At 44.7% G+C, this 15,379-nt stretch overlaps 1 pseudogene; it reads right to left on the bottom strand.

The window, feature by feature from the left end:
• The window catches only part of LOC130130988 (dynein axonemal heavy chain 2-like), a 334,340-nt pseudogene extending 319,425 nt beyond the window's left edge, over positions 1 to 14,915 (bottom strand).
• Between the last annotated feature and the right edge of the window lie 464 nt (positions 14,916 to 15,379).

A 15,379-nucleotide genomic window follows, 5' to 3' on the forward strand; every position in this document is an offset into this window, starting at 1 on the left:
TCCAAAATGCTGCTGTTAGAATCCTCACTAAAACTAGAACATTTTACCATATTACACCAATTCTTGCCTCCCTTCATTAGCTCCCTGTCCATTTTAGATCAAACTTCAAGGTGCTTCTGCTGACTTATGTCTGATCTCTCTAAACTGTACATTCCATCTCGAGCTCTCCACTCTCAAAATACAGGGCTCCTGTGTGTACCCAAATTTAAAAAGAAGTCAGCTGGTGGCAGGGCCTTTCCCTATCAGACCCCATTCTCGTGGAACAACCTGCCTGCTGCCGTCACATAATTAGAGTCTGTTGAGTCCTTTAAATCCAAATTAAAAGTCCCCTTTTTGCCTTAACCTACAATTAGTTGCCTTTCCATTGAGTACTTCACAACCTATACTGCATGGCGGGTCAGTTTCTGTCTCAATGATTTTACCAAGCTCTGTCCGCCAATGAGATTTCTAGATTATTAATTATAATAATAACAATGGCACTTCACACTGAAAGGGGGGGAAAAATCACCTCAACCAACACCAATGTGTAGCACCCACCTGGGTGATGCATGGCAGCCATTTTGCACCAGAATGCTCACCACACATCAGTTTGAGGTGGAGAGGGAGGAGTCACTGAGTTAATTACACGGGGGATAATTAGGTGGTCAGATGGTCGAGAGCCATGTTGGGAATTTTGCCAGGACACCAGGGAATGCCCCTACTCTTTTGTGATAAGTGCCATGGGATCTTTAATGACCACAATGAGTCAGGATCTCAGTTTTAACATAGCATCCAAAGGACGGCATCAGGAATCAGGAACACTTTGTCATTTCACTTCATGTACTTGCATACATGAAATGAAATATAATTTCCCCCAGCCCACAGCAGTGCAACACAAAGACAAAAACACAAGAACACATATGATCCAAACTAGAACATATACTATATATCCAAACTAAAACACATATATCCACACTATGAACACATATATCCAAACTAAACACATATATCCAAACTAAACACAGATATCCAAACTAAGCAACAACAAAACTCAGCTAGGATGACTTTCAGAACTGCCGGTCTGAATGGGCTATTAGTTAGCTTAGCCTGCCCCGCTTCCGCATCCTGTCAGACCACCCTCGGTGTTTTCTCCTCAGGTGCAACTCCGGGCAGAGCCGTGGTTCTTGGGCCCACCGGACGAAGCAGACCAAGCTCATCCAGCTGATCCAACGCCAGCTCTCCCAGACAGACACCCTCAAAACACCTCCCCGCACTCCACACAACACCAAAAACACAGTCAACACTAGGTGAGGCCGCCGCCAGACCACCCTCTGTGTTATCGGAACTGCCAGTCTGCATAGCTAGCAGTTACCTTAGCCATCCCCTACAGTACAGTGTCCCTGTCACTGTACTGGCGCATTGGGATTTCTTTTTTTTTTATTTGGACCAGAGGGAAAACTGTCCTCTACTGGCCCACCAGCACAGAAACTCAGTTTTCCTGGGAGGTCTTTCATCCAAGTACTAGCCAAGCCTGCACTTGCTTAGTTTCTGTCATTTGGCAGAGCAAGGGTACATGTTGGGTGTGGCTGCCAGCATGCTGACTACTGCAAACTGTTCTCTCACGTCTTTCCGCTCTCTGAATGACTACTTCTCCTTTCCCTTCTCCTGTGTATGTGAATGGTGTGATGTGAGTCTCCCCTTTGTGCACATGTAGTCTGTCCTCCTCTCATGTCTCCATGGTGATGGTGGTTGCCACCTGGACACTACTTGGCATACTCCTCATCAAACCTTTTTTTAATATAGCTTATAATTCCATGTCCTGTTTCACTGTTATATCCTTCTCTCGGTCTGATGTGTGACCTCAGTTTTTTCTTGTCTCTTCTCTTGCATATGTGAATGGTGTGATGTGAGTGTTCCCCATGTGCATGTGTAGTCTGTCCTCCTGCCAGGTCTACATGGTGACGGTGGTCACATGGCTCAGTTCCTAGGCTGTTCCGGTGGCATCTGGACACTGCTTGGCATCCCTCCCCATCATATTCTTCATATATCTTTTAATTCCATTATAATTCTGTTATCCTCTTTTAATGTTGTACAGGTAGTCCCCGGGTTACCAATGCCCGACTTACAAACACCCGTACTTACGAACCAACCGCCATAAAGCCTATTATTTTAAAAAGTAAAGTTACACAGAATGGTTCATACTAACGAATGGACGGACTACTTTGCGTGACGCTCAAATCACTGCGCGTTTTAGGAGGTTCGTTGGCCCGAGGGAGAACAATGCCACGCCATTGTCGCCATTTTAAGTCAGATCGCATAAACATTGTTGTGTGCGTTGTGTTTTGACTTAAAATTTTCGTGTGTTTACTCTTGTAATCATGGCTTCAAAGCATAAATCTGATGCAAGTGATGGTGATGCATTGAAGAAAATGAAAACGATCACGATTGAAACGAAAGTGGAAATAATAGTGTTCAGAGAGGTGAGACGCCACCAAACACTGGAAAAGCGTTAGGCTACAGTCAATCAACAATCGAGACAATTATAAAGGACAAGGGGAGCATAATGGAGTATGTAAAAGGCTCTGTCCCAATGAAAGCGACAATTATCACTAAGCAATGCAGTGGTTTAATTATCGAAATGGAAAGGCTATTAGTAATTTGGTTAGAGGATCAAAATCAGCGTAATATTCTTATCAATTAAGTTAATTAAGGCTCCTTCCAGTATGTAAGACATCAGTTGGAATGAGAGTAAGTGTTAACTTTTAATTATCTTTTCTTTTCTAGCTAAACAGTTTAAGAAATTATTCTTTAATGTTTTTTATACCTAAACACACAGTCTCTCTCTCAATTATACTGTACCGTAGTTAAATTTATTACTGCATTATTATATTTATGATGTTTTAGGTAAAATATATACTATATACTAAGACAAACATTTGACTAATTGACGTGAGATGTGAACTGTATGTAACTGTTCTGATTTACATAAAAATATGACTTACAAACTGACTCAAAAATGGAACTTGTTCATAATCCAGGGAGTTCCTGTATTCTGTAAATTCTGTAAACACACATCCATTACACGTCTGTCCATCTTAGGACAGATCCCTCTTCTGTTGCTCTCCCTGAGGTTTCTTCCTATTTTTTCCTCTCTGTTAAAGGTTTTTGTTTTTTTTAAGAGAGTTGTTCCTTATCTGATGCAAGGGTCTAACGACAGGATGTTGCTTTGCCGTAAAGTCCACTGAGGCAAATTTGTAATTTGTGATAATGGGCTACAAACAAAACTGACCTGACTTGACGACACCTGGGTTAAAATTAAATCTCAGGATATAACACATTTCACCAACCACATTAACTCAGTGGACAACCACATCAAGTGCAAAACGGAGGATGTGAAAAATGACGGTTAGCCTTCTTAGATTGTGAAATTGCAATGGGTGATGGGGGACATTTGATTGTTGATGTTTACCATAAACCAACACATACTGATCAGTACTTAAGGGTTGACTCTCATCATCCACTGGAGCACAAACTAGGAGTCATCAGGATGCTGTACCACTGAGCTGACAACATCCCACTGACAGCGGTCGGGGAAGGGGAGAAATCCCACATTAAACAGGCTCTGGTTAAGTGTGGTTATCCTAACTGGGCGTTTGTCAAAGCCATGAAGACGTACAACCAGTGCACCAGCCGATCGAAGAGAGGAGAAGGACAACGGCTGTCTTAAGCGTAAACCGGTGGTGATTCTGTGTGGCGGGAGTGTCAGAACAGTTGAGACGCATATTTTCCAAACACCGTGTCTCAGTTTCTTTTAAATCCCAAAACACGCTGCGCCAGAAGTTGGTCCACCCCACGGATTGGGTCCCCCAGCACAAACAGAGCAATCGGGTCCCACCAATTTCTGGCACAGCATGTTTTGGGGCTCCAAACACGTCTCAGTTGCTTTCAAACCCCAAAACACACTGCGCCAGAAATTGGTCCATCCCAAGGATCGGGTCTCCCAACACAAACACAAACAGAGCAATATAGTGTACGCTGTTAAGTGCTGGGAGGATTACCGTGACTTGTACATTGGGGAAACCAAACAGACACTGGCCAAGAGGATGGCACAACACAGAAGAGCTAACATGTCAGGCCAGAACTCCACAGTCTTCACCCATCTACAGGCCAGTGGCCACCCTTTCAAGGATGAGGACATGCACATCCTTGATAGGGAGGAACGCCGGTTTGAACAGGGAGTCAAAGAAGCCATCTACATGAAGAGGAAACAACCATCCCTGAACTGGGGGGGGGGGGGCTTAGAGTACATCTGTTGCCATCTTACAATGTTGTGACTGCAACCATTCCCTAATTCTCTGTGAATAGTACACATGGCCATTGTAACTCTAGTTAGTGGTCACTTCACTTTGCATATGAAACTGATTGTTAGTTCGGTCATTATGCAACTGTGACGTTTATAAGGGTGGGGATACCTGCAGTCAGTTGAGACTGAAGAGGTAATTTAGATGAGTGATGAAACGTTTCTCCCAATAAATGCTGTGTCCAGATGAACTGATTCAACTTTCTGTGATGAGTTAAATACTTGGGGTCAACTGTTCAAAGTAACGGGGAGTGCGGAAGAGAATTGAAGACGAGAGTGCAGGCAGGGTGGAGTGGGTGGAGAAGTGTGTCAGGAGTGATTTGTGAGAGAAGGGTACCAGCAAGAGTGAAAGGGAAGGTTTACATGATGGTTGTGAGACCAGTTATGTTGTATGGTTTGGAGACAGTGGCACCGACAAAAAAACAGGAAGTGGAGCTGGAGGTGGCAGAGTTGAAGATGCTAAGATTTTGGTTGGGAGTGACGAAGATGGACAGGATTAGGAACGAGTATATTTGAGAGACAGCTCAGGTTGGTCAGTTTGGAGACAAAGCAAGAGAGGCAAGATTGAGATGTTTTGGACATGTGTGGAAGAAAGACGCTGGGTATCTTGGGAGAAGGATACTGAATATGGAGCTGCCAGGCATGAGGAAAAGCGGAAGGCCAAAGAGGAGGTTTATGGACGTGGTGAGGGAGGACATGAAAGTGGCTGGTGTGACAGAAGAAGATGCAGAGAACAGGAAAAAATGGAAATGGACGAGCCGCTGTGGTGAACCCTAACACAAGCAGCCGAAAGAAGAAGATGTAAAGGCATAATCAAAGTAGCGTTTGGATCACAATGTATTTTCATTGCTACCAACTGCAGAGTTCTCAGCAAGGATACCTTAGCCTTAAAGATATTGAGATGTATCTGACTGTTAATTAGTAGGGATTGTCAGATGCTTTCATCAGGAACACTGCAGAGAAAGCTGGTTCGAAATAAGAGTTTTTTTCATGCAGTAGTAATGCATACATACAATACACTCAAACAAAAACTATGTCACAGAAATGCAAAAGGAGGAAACAGCTGTAAAATACTCTCCAATTTGAAATGAATTAACACTCATTCCTAAAAACTGATTTGGTGGTGGAATGATCCACTCCACACTACCCTGAGTGGCCCTCATCCTGTCCCACCCCAATCCCGGCCATCGATCAGGAACTAAGCGCTGTCTTTAATTGGTTGGACGAGGTCGATTGCCTGTGCAGACGGCGAGAGGCCCGAAGGAGTATTGGAGAGCTGGAGACTGTGTATGTGTGTGTGTGGGGCTGGATGCCACCCTCTAGCGCGCGTGTGTGTGTGTGTGTGTGTACTAGTGAGAACACTATGGGCTGTTCAGGGCTCACGCTCTCTGAACGATCATATTAATGAAGTCAAACTCAGCGGTTCAGAAAACCACTGACTGACTGACTGACTGACAACTGAAGGGAACAAATGACTTCTTCTACTTTTCTCTCTCTCTCTCTCTGTTTGTATCTTCTGTCTCCCAGACAAATCCCAATACCGCATACACAGCTTCCAAAGCTCCCAAAGTTCCCGTCCTTTTCACCACCTCCCAAAATTCTCTTTAAAAGCGACATAGAAATGGTCTGATGAAGAACCTTCAGCATTGCTTCTTTTTTTCTTTTTACTTGGCTGATTTTTATTACATGGGACATGGATGTTATAGGGCTCAGGCACAAGGGCAATATGCTATTGGGAGAACCTGAAGCGATGCGAGTTGACGTAAAAGACCACGTCAGAGAGGTAGTTAGTTGAGAGAAGCAGAGATATTTGCAGTGATTTACTGTCACTGTGCTGTGCATTTGCAAACGCTCTGAAGTGAGGAGGTACGCTTTCATCTATTGCCATCAAACACACGTGTTCTATTATGCACAACATAGCAGGTGAATGTGTCATTTTCTACCAGTAAACAGGGTAAGTGAGGGAGTGGTGTGAAAACGATCAACTTAAAACGTAATCACAAACACTTATGTTCGGAACTGTTAATAGTCATCCATTAAAATCCATATGGCCAATGTAGTTGTTAGCATTTGTCTGTATGTGTGTGTATCTGTCTGTGAATGACATTGTGTGCAAATGTCGGCATATGTGCAGGTGGTGTCAGTCTGCCTGTGCATTAGGCGCCCATACTAGGTGGATGTGCAGGGGGCGTGAGCATGTCCTCCTACTTGTGGTGCCTCTGTGAAGTCTGCAAGTAGGCTTCCTTCCAGGCCAGGCAGCAGTGGATGCATTCTGTAAGGGTCTGCTTGAGAATGTAGCCCTCAAAGACGCTGTCCAGAGAGATGCTCCGACAGCACAGGCAGATGATCTCATTACTTATCTGCAATGCAGCAGAAAACAAACACCGTCTCTCACACACACTTGTCACAAATAATGAGCTTCTGGGGACCGCGTTACAGACGGCAAGATTTACATTTATTACACGCTCAAGTGAGGATCTATAATACCGACTCAGTGTCACATAGAACCCCTGGATACAAAGTACAGTATTAAAGTACAAACTCATTAGCTACAAAAGAGAGACAAATACACAGCCAGACCAAGGTATTAGCCTGTTCATTACTCGCTCCAACGCACGCATTTGTTGGTTTTTCATACTGCTCAGTTGAAGAGACAGCACAAAGGAGGTATTACACCAGTTGGAATGGACTGGATTAGTGTGGATACTGGGTCTGGATCCAGTAAGGTCAAACTGAAGAATTCAAGGACCATTTACACTTGGCTATTTGATGAAACTCATTGCTGTTACTATGGTAAGCTAAAATTAAAACTTAAATGCCATATAATAAGGAACTGTACAAAACAGGAAATAAACAAACTCTAAACTGAGAAAACATAACATTACACTAGCAGCCTTACAAGTTACGTGTCTTTTCACCATTACCATACTTAAGAGGTATATGGTAAGAGGAATGGAGAAAAGAGAATCTTCACTACATATCACTACTACTGTTACTTCTAGTACTAATACTTACATATAAGAACTCTTCAAAAATAAAACCCATGTAAAGGACTAACTGACTTCAAACTAAGAACCTGACACAAAAAAATAGTGGTGGGTATGGATATCCCTATAGATGGTACCTTGATAAGCTAAGGCACAAACCATGTGCTTAATATTTCACAGGTTGGAATCGAGGGACAACCCATTGCTTTTCTCCTCTCTCCCTCTCTCTCTCACACACACACACACACACACACACATGAAATACCAACTTTCCACTGTATATGGAAGTGCCATAAAAACTAGCCATAAAAAATAAAAAGGCTTGGTGTATGACAGTTTGAGTCTGGTACCTCTTGACTCTCATATCAAAGGTTACACATGGCACTGACTTAAATTGACAGACCTTAAACCTATTTTACACCTGAGGCTGTTTTGTGTAACACTTCGCTTCGACTGAATATTTGATCGTGCTCATTGGCTTAAACTCCCAGATTGAAGCAGTTAGGTCCCTATATCCCCTAAAGGCCAAATTGAACCAGCAGATGTAGGCATACTGCAGCTAGGCATACATCTGTATTGATTCAAGACATGTGTGCACAGACAAACACACACAAACACGTGCACATGAAAATATGCTACAAGTGTGCAAATCTCTACCACATATCCCTTGGCTCAAACTTGAACTTACAAGAAACATACTGTATGCACACATATGCATACAGATCCATATACACACAGACATATATGCACATGAAAAGAACATACATACACAACATGTCACAAGAATTCACATGCACACCCTCCCACACATAAACATAACTACACATTTCACAACATTACACACACACACACACACACACATGCACACACTACACAGACACACACAGGTGTGGCTTTATACTGCAGATGAGAAAAAGATGGGTGAGGCTTAAACTGAGCATAATTCAAGCAGTCTCACATTTCAGAAAAGCCCCTGTTTGATGTGGTGGGTGTCAGTCAACCATGCCACCTGTGAGACACGCACACACACGCACAGACCCATGCACACAAAGACAGGTAGAGAGTGGAGTGAAGGTGGGGAGAGAGGCGGAGGAAGGAGCGGGTGTAATTATTGGGGATGATGTGTATGGAGGCCTATGTGGAATGACAGCCTCCCTTTCATTTCTCTGATCACTGGTTTAATCCTGACAGAGTTACAACGGGCCGGGGAGCTGAGAAGCCCTGCTCTGCCTGCCTGCCTTCCTGCCTGGGCTACAACACACTGCAGGTGTGTGTTGATGTGTCTTAGTTGTGTGTGTGTGTGTGTGTGTGTGTGTGTGTGTGTGTGTGTGTGTGTATGTGTGTAACCGTGTGCTGGACAGGCTGACACAAAATGTGTGTGCATGTAGCTGTGTGCATCTACACGTGTGTGAGAACATCACTCAGTGTTGTTTGTGCGTATGTATGTGTGTGCATGTGCTTGAGAGAGAGAGAGAGAGAGAGAGAGAGATGGAGAGAAAATGTGTTCTACAGGCTTATTGCGGCGGCAAAGCGGATGCTGCTTTTAATGAACGGGGGAGAGAGAGAGAGAGAGAGCCGAACGAGGGAAACAGGAAATTAAATTGATATGTAAATGACAGAAACTCTCATTTGTGCTGAAGGTTGAGAGAGCTACAGCATTAACCAGCTTATGAGTTAATAATGACTTTTCCTTTTTTCCCTTCACCTTTTCTCTGTCTCTTTCTCCATCTTGCGCCCCCTCCTACCCCCTGCCCCCCCCCATCTCTTTCTCTGAGGGATAACATGAGAGATGGATGGATGGAAAGGGTGGGGGGAAGAGGGAGAGAAACAGTAAAGATGAAGACAACACATGTCCCTCAATCTTAAATCTCAGGAGATTTCCTTGAAGCTCTCATATAATCAGGCAGTTTCCTGAGAAACTGGACCTCTTCAAAAAAGAAAGAAAGAAAAAAGCACTGCCTTACAACAGGCCGGTCATGTCATAAAAAGTTTAAAATCCACTTTTCCTTTCTCTCGGTTTCACCTCCTGCCTCAGTATCTCTCTCTTTCACTCTTTCTCTCTGTCACTCTCTCTTACAATCTCCCTCTGTATAAAACAACCAGATGGTACTGCGTATATCTGGGACGAACATGACTGCGGTGTGTTTGTGTGTGTGTGTGCGAGTGTTGAAAAGGGGCTGAGTGTGTGTGTGTGGGGGGGGGGGTGCAGAGGGTGTCGGACAGCTTGTTACACCAGTGTAGCTCTGTGTAGCGAGGAGAAACAAAACAAAGACAACATCAGCTGCGGCTTTTCAGAGAGCACCAGAGGCAAATGACTGCAGAAATGATCACCGCCGCTATTATCATCCGCTGAGGGTTATTATTTTTCTCTCCTCCGTCTTTGGTATTAGCTGGAATGAAACAGCCCAGTCAGAAGTCCCTGCCCTGAAGCCTTCAGCGATTGGAAAATGATATTAAACCAGACATTGCATTCCCTCGCGCAAAAAAAGAGAAAGGGGGGGAAGGAAAAAAGGAAAAGAAAAAAAAAGGCTCCAACAAGAAAGAAGAAAATGGCTGAGGCCCTGCAGGGGAGAATGAGGGCAATGACAAGTCACACACACACACACACACACACACACACACACACACACACACACACACACACACACACACACACACACACACACACACACACACACACACACACACACACACACACAGGCTACTTAGATGAACTTATACCATGGCACTCACGCAGGACTGCATGTGAAAATACACAATTACACACAAAGGCATGCACATGCACAGATATGCATGTGCAAATGCTAACACATTTGCACACAACATTGCAAACAACAGATACACCAGAATGCACAATGTGCAATGCATGCATCACAAATCGATGAAACGGAGGCTAAGCTAGAGAAGAGAAGGACGACCATACACACGCTACTGTGAAACAAAGGCACTGTGATTAGAGTATTAGCTTGAGAAAAATCACACACAAATGAAGACCACATCAGTGAGCCCTGTTTGGGTCCACGAGAGAGGGAGTGTGTGTGTGTGTGTGCGTGCGTGTGTGTGTGGAGGGGGTGGGTGGGGGGAGGGACAGCAGTGCCCGATGGAATATTTTTCTGCAGAAAATAAACAATGCTTTCTCCCTTTCTATGAGTTCAAACTACTGGACGGGGTACAGGGGGCCTCTCAACCATAAGGAGATATTATGCAGAGCACTGGGAGAGGCAATGAAGGAGCATCCAAGGCCACGTGAGCTACATAAACCACAGCAAGAGATCACTTTCAATGTTCCTCCAAGGCCGATTACAGCATGCCTCAGTACTGAGAAAAGCCTTATAAGGTAATACACACGTAAATAAATTAGGGTTGTCAATCAATAAAACATTCTAATCCAGTTAATCACATGATAGGCAATGATTAATCATGATTAATCATGAATCTATTGACAAAATGTATTGCTGCAGCCCTAAAACAAATACATACATACCATGATGTTTAGGCATAAGTGTGTCTGCACTTACACACACGCACGAACACTCAAATGCACAAACAGATTTTTCACACACACATGCAAGTGATATGTGCATGCTGACACACACACACACACACACATTACATACATGCATACATACCTACAGGGATCCAGGTCAGTGGAGAGCAGTGAAGCCTGCAGACTGGTGGCCAACTCAGCACAGAGTGCCTTTATCTGGCAGCACAGAGTCAGCTAGGCACCTAAATGGCTGTGAAAATGGCTTCACACCACCTCAGGTCGGAGGAATAATAAATAAGAGAGTAAAAGGGCTCTGAGGGCAAAGGAAGACCTATCACCAAATCACAGAGGAGCAGTGGAAAATGTTAAAACACAACGACAAACTCTGGAAATATAAGCAGAAGAGGGATGCTGTGAGAATGGGTATGGTGTTGATATCAGTTTTGAGCTAATTGTGTTACTGTGTCCATTTGCTGCTTTAACAACAAAGGAACATATTTTAGCACTTACAAACATTACTGCAGGATACCACATTCATCTGATCCTTATCTGTTCTTTTGCAGTGGGATCAATAGACAAGAGAGCCCTGTTATGGTGACTTTTTACCAAACAAGTCAAAACAGCTTTCCTGAAAAGATCAAGGAAGGCCTCGCCTGACAAGCAGTAGCTCCTCCTTACAGCCGTTTCCCCAGTTGAGGCGTGAGAAAGGTGCCTTGGGGTTACATAAGCCCAGTCCTTTCTATGCAATGTAACAGGAGACCTTGATGATCAGGTACCCGGGCCCTTTGGTTGAAGAGGAGCCAGGGGTGGGAATGGGGGACTTTGCGCTGTATCCAGTGTGGGTTAAAGGGGCAGTTTCAGACCACCATGGCACCCAGTGAGTAAGGCACCACAGCTGCTTAGAAAGGAAGGCTGCAACAGCGACTCAAGGGCCGTCTACTGGGGGTACTGCACCCACATAGACCCTCGGGAAACAATTCAACTAAATGTTCTGTATGAGCCAGTCCTCCTTGATGTATTATCAAAGCAACAAGAGAGAGCGAGAGAGGGAGGGAGGGAGGGGAAGAGTGTGAGAAAGACCACTAAATGGAGGGAGATAAAAAGAGAGCGAGAACAACCAAGGAAATTTGAGGGGGGTTGGCAAACAGTCCCAACGATGGAGGGTCAAAATGTAATTATTTGAGGTTAAACGCGTCTTCCTTGGTCTGTGCTGCTGGAGATGGGAAGTGAAATGAAAATGGTAGGGCGAATAAAGCTGCAGCGTAGCCCTCCAGACACTGAGGAGAGTCTCACGATGCTACAGCTCTGATGTCTGAGCACTGAGTGAGTAGGTGTGGGGCCCAGACGATGACAGTGGGCTTTATCAGTACAAGACAAGAGACTAATCCAACTCAAGTGCTGATCAACTAGTGAAAGGACGCTCAGAAAGCCAAAGATTATCTGCAAATGTAGGCCAGCTGTCTTAGCTGGGAAACACATGATTGGTTATGTAAAGGAACCTCGGAGTAGCGCGTTAATTAATAGTCTGGAGCGAAGCTGTCAGAAATATGACAGGTGACTTACTCTTTTGTGCACGTGTGGGTGCATTTGTGTGAGTGTGTGCATGTATGAGGCTGAGTGTCTGTGCCTGACAGAGAGACTCAGAGGGAGAAAGTGATGAGAGAGGAAAAATAGAAAGCGATTGAGACCGTGAAGAAAAAAAAACAGTGAAAGGAATGTGTCTGCCGTGTGTGTATACGCACAACCTCCCCAGGCACAGTGACCAAGTGAAAAGTGGCTACATTGCAGAAGAGAGCTGTAATCCTCTCTCTGGTAATGTAGAAGGGGGAGTTGACCCAGATGATGCAGATGAGGTTGATGATGTGTTGGAGCTTGGAAGCCACCTGGCTGGGCTGGCTTCTTCAGCATGGACAGGTTGGACTGGGCCTGCAGAGAGCCATCCTGGGACACACAAATACACATAAACAAACAAAAGGGCAAATGGTCAAACTTTTCAAATTTACATCTGGCACGTACCCACTTTACTCAACCCTATCAAGTCTTGAGCTACCTTAAACCAAGGCAACAACTCAAAACGTCCTTTCTCCTGAATAAGGTTTTGGATTATGATCTACGGGGTGCGCCATCCATGACAAATGTTAAGAGTCAAGTTCAACTCTACAAATCACACCAAAAAGAGAAACACTAACCTTGTGCAGTGTGCCCGGAGCCTGTTTTTGGCTTTACGCAGCAGCACATATGGAGGCTTCACCTCTTCTCTCCCATTTCTCATCTAAATATACCGTTTTGGCTCCGGTTTGCTTCATACAGTAAGGTAACTGGGTGCAATTTTGAGCGCCAGCCAGTGTCATCCGTTATAGATTGCCTAAATCCACCCCCCCCCCCAATCCAAGCAGGTGCTGTTGGACAGAACCAGCCTTAAATGGATTGTCTGGCTGGCTGACCAACTTGGGGCTGTAAAAAAGCATAGTGGATGGAGCCTCACTATTCCTGGTTTGCTCATAATTCATCACACTGAGCTTCTGTGGTGGCTCTATACCAGCAAATATGCTACGCTGGACTGAGCTCTCCGAATGTCATTCTGCACTGTGCTTCAGGCCACACATTGCCTCCATTATGAAGCCTGTCTCTCTGGAAGCTGCCTGATGCACAGATGCAGCAGCCAAGTCCTCTGAAATAAGCTGGTTCGTCGCTGTTAACACAAGTGGAAATTGCATTTCACTGAGCCACCTGCAATGCAGCATGGCTATTCCCACTCTAGATGCTGTGAGAGACCTTTTTTTTCCACTTCTATTTGATGATCAAATTTCCCACATAGGAACGTTAGAACAAAAAATATGACAGGCTTTTCTTTTATTTACTGATATGGCTGTTGGTACATGCAGATTATCAGTAAAGGCACCTGCATCTCCGCAGCCAGTTTGCAGAAGGATGAAGGATGTTACGTAGGAAGACTTGGAGAGCTGCAGGGTGTTCTGGATGAGTCTGACTTCAGGCTTCTGCAGCTGTCAGCTGATGCCCAACAGGCCAGTGCCACCTCGCCTCCTGAAGCTGATCTCCTCCATGGGACCCAAGCTTTCCCCTGTCACCACTGTCTGCTGGGCATTCAGTACCTCCTTGATCTGCCCCGTCCAGTGTATTACCCTGACTACAGGGACAGAAAAACAGTGAGAGAGAGAGAGAAAGAGGGAGGGACAGCGAGACGGAGGGACAGCGAGGGAAAGAGGGGAGGGAGAGAGAGAGAGGAAAAGGGGGAAGACAGTGAGACTGAGGTGAGCGCCAGGTAGGGTTGGAAGAGAGAAGATGATGGAGCAGAAGATGCAGGATGATTAGAGGAAAAGAACAGAGGGCTGAGGAAGATGCAAAGAGAGAGAGGTGAAGGAAGAGAAGGACAAAAGGTGAGCAGAGAAAGCAGGTTGAGAACGAGGAGGGAAGAGGGTACAGGGGAGAGATGCAAAGGTTCAAATGTAAGCATCTCTGAGGAGAGGGAGACCTCAGAGGTTCTGGAGAGACGGTGGAGGGATGGAAAGCAGAAAACAAAGCGAGAGGAAGAGGCAGGTGAATGAGGGCAAGAGGTGACGAGCCCGGCGCCTCATTAAACCAAATCTCTGAATACTCCCAGTCAGGAAGCAGGGACTTGGAGCTTCAATGGTGTTTTTGAACAGAAGAGCACAGATAAAGTAATAAAGTCCGAGTGACCTTTTCAAAGTTACCCCCAGAGATGCAGGAGAGACAAAGCCAATGTGCCAATGCACACTCATATAAACACTCACGGACACACACACACATTTATACAGGTACACGCATAACAAAACACATGTATATTCATGCACAAACACATTCAAAGCATGACCACTCATGAACACACACACACACACACACACACACACACACACACACACACACACACACACACACACACACACACACACACACACACACACACACACACACACACACACACACACAGCCCCTTAGGCTTACTTTCCAGTCTCTGCAGTAGCTCCTTGTCATTGCTGGCCTCCTCGGGGCTTTGCTGCAGGGCCTCCAATGAGATGTTCAGCACAGTCTTGTTCACCTCCTTCAACCTGATGTTTTGCATTCAAACACAGCATTATAGCTGGTTGTTAGAAATAACACAGGAGTAATATGGCTTTTAACAGGGCCTTATCAATTCAAGCAAGATTTTGATTGAAGCGTTTCTATTCTATGAAATAACATGATTTCTCTTACAGTTCACTGCATTCAGAGACCTTTCACATGCACCTTTCCAATAAGTGGAAACAAACCCGACGAAAATGTACACATGCACCATTAAAACAGACTGAGAGAGAGTTAAGGTGTTTTAATGTGCTCAAGTTAGTATTGACCTTACCACAGTAAAGCTAACCAGATAAAAAAAAGGTGTTACCATTACATGATTCTAAAGTCGGAGCAATGTCCTGATTGGTTTATGATCACAACATAAGTCTACATGTCAACATACCCACTGAGGTGTGAGACGATACTAACACAGATCTTGTTGTTGTTCCCCTACAAACACTTTCAAACCAGATACAGCAAAGT

This window comes from Lampris incognitus, chromosome 20 (assembly GCF_029633865.1).
Source record: "Lampris incognitus isolate fLamInc1 chromosome 20, fLamInc1.hap2, whole genome shotgun sequence".
Classification (NCBI taxonomy): domain Eukaryota; kingdom Metazoa; phylum Chordata; class Actinopteri; order Lampriformes; family Lampridae; genus Lampris; species Lampris incognitus.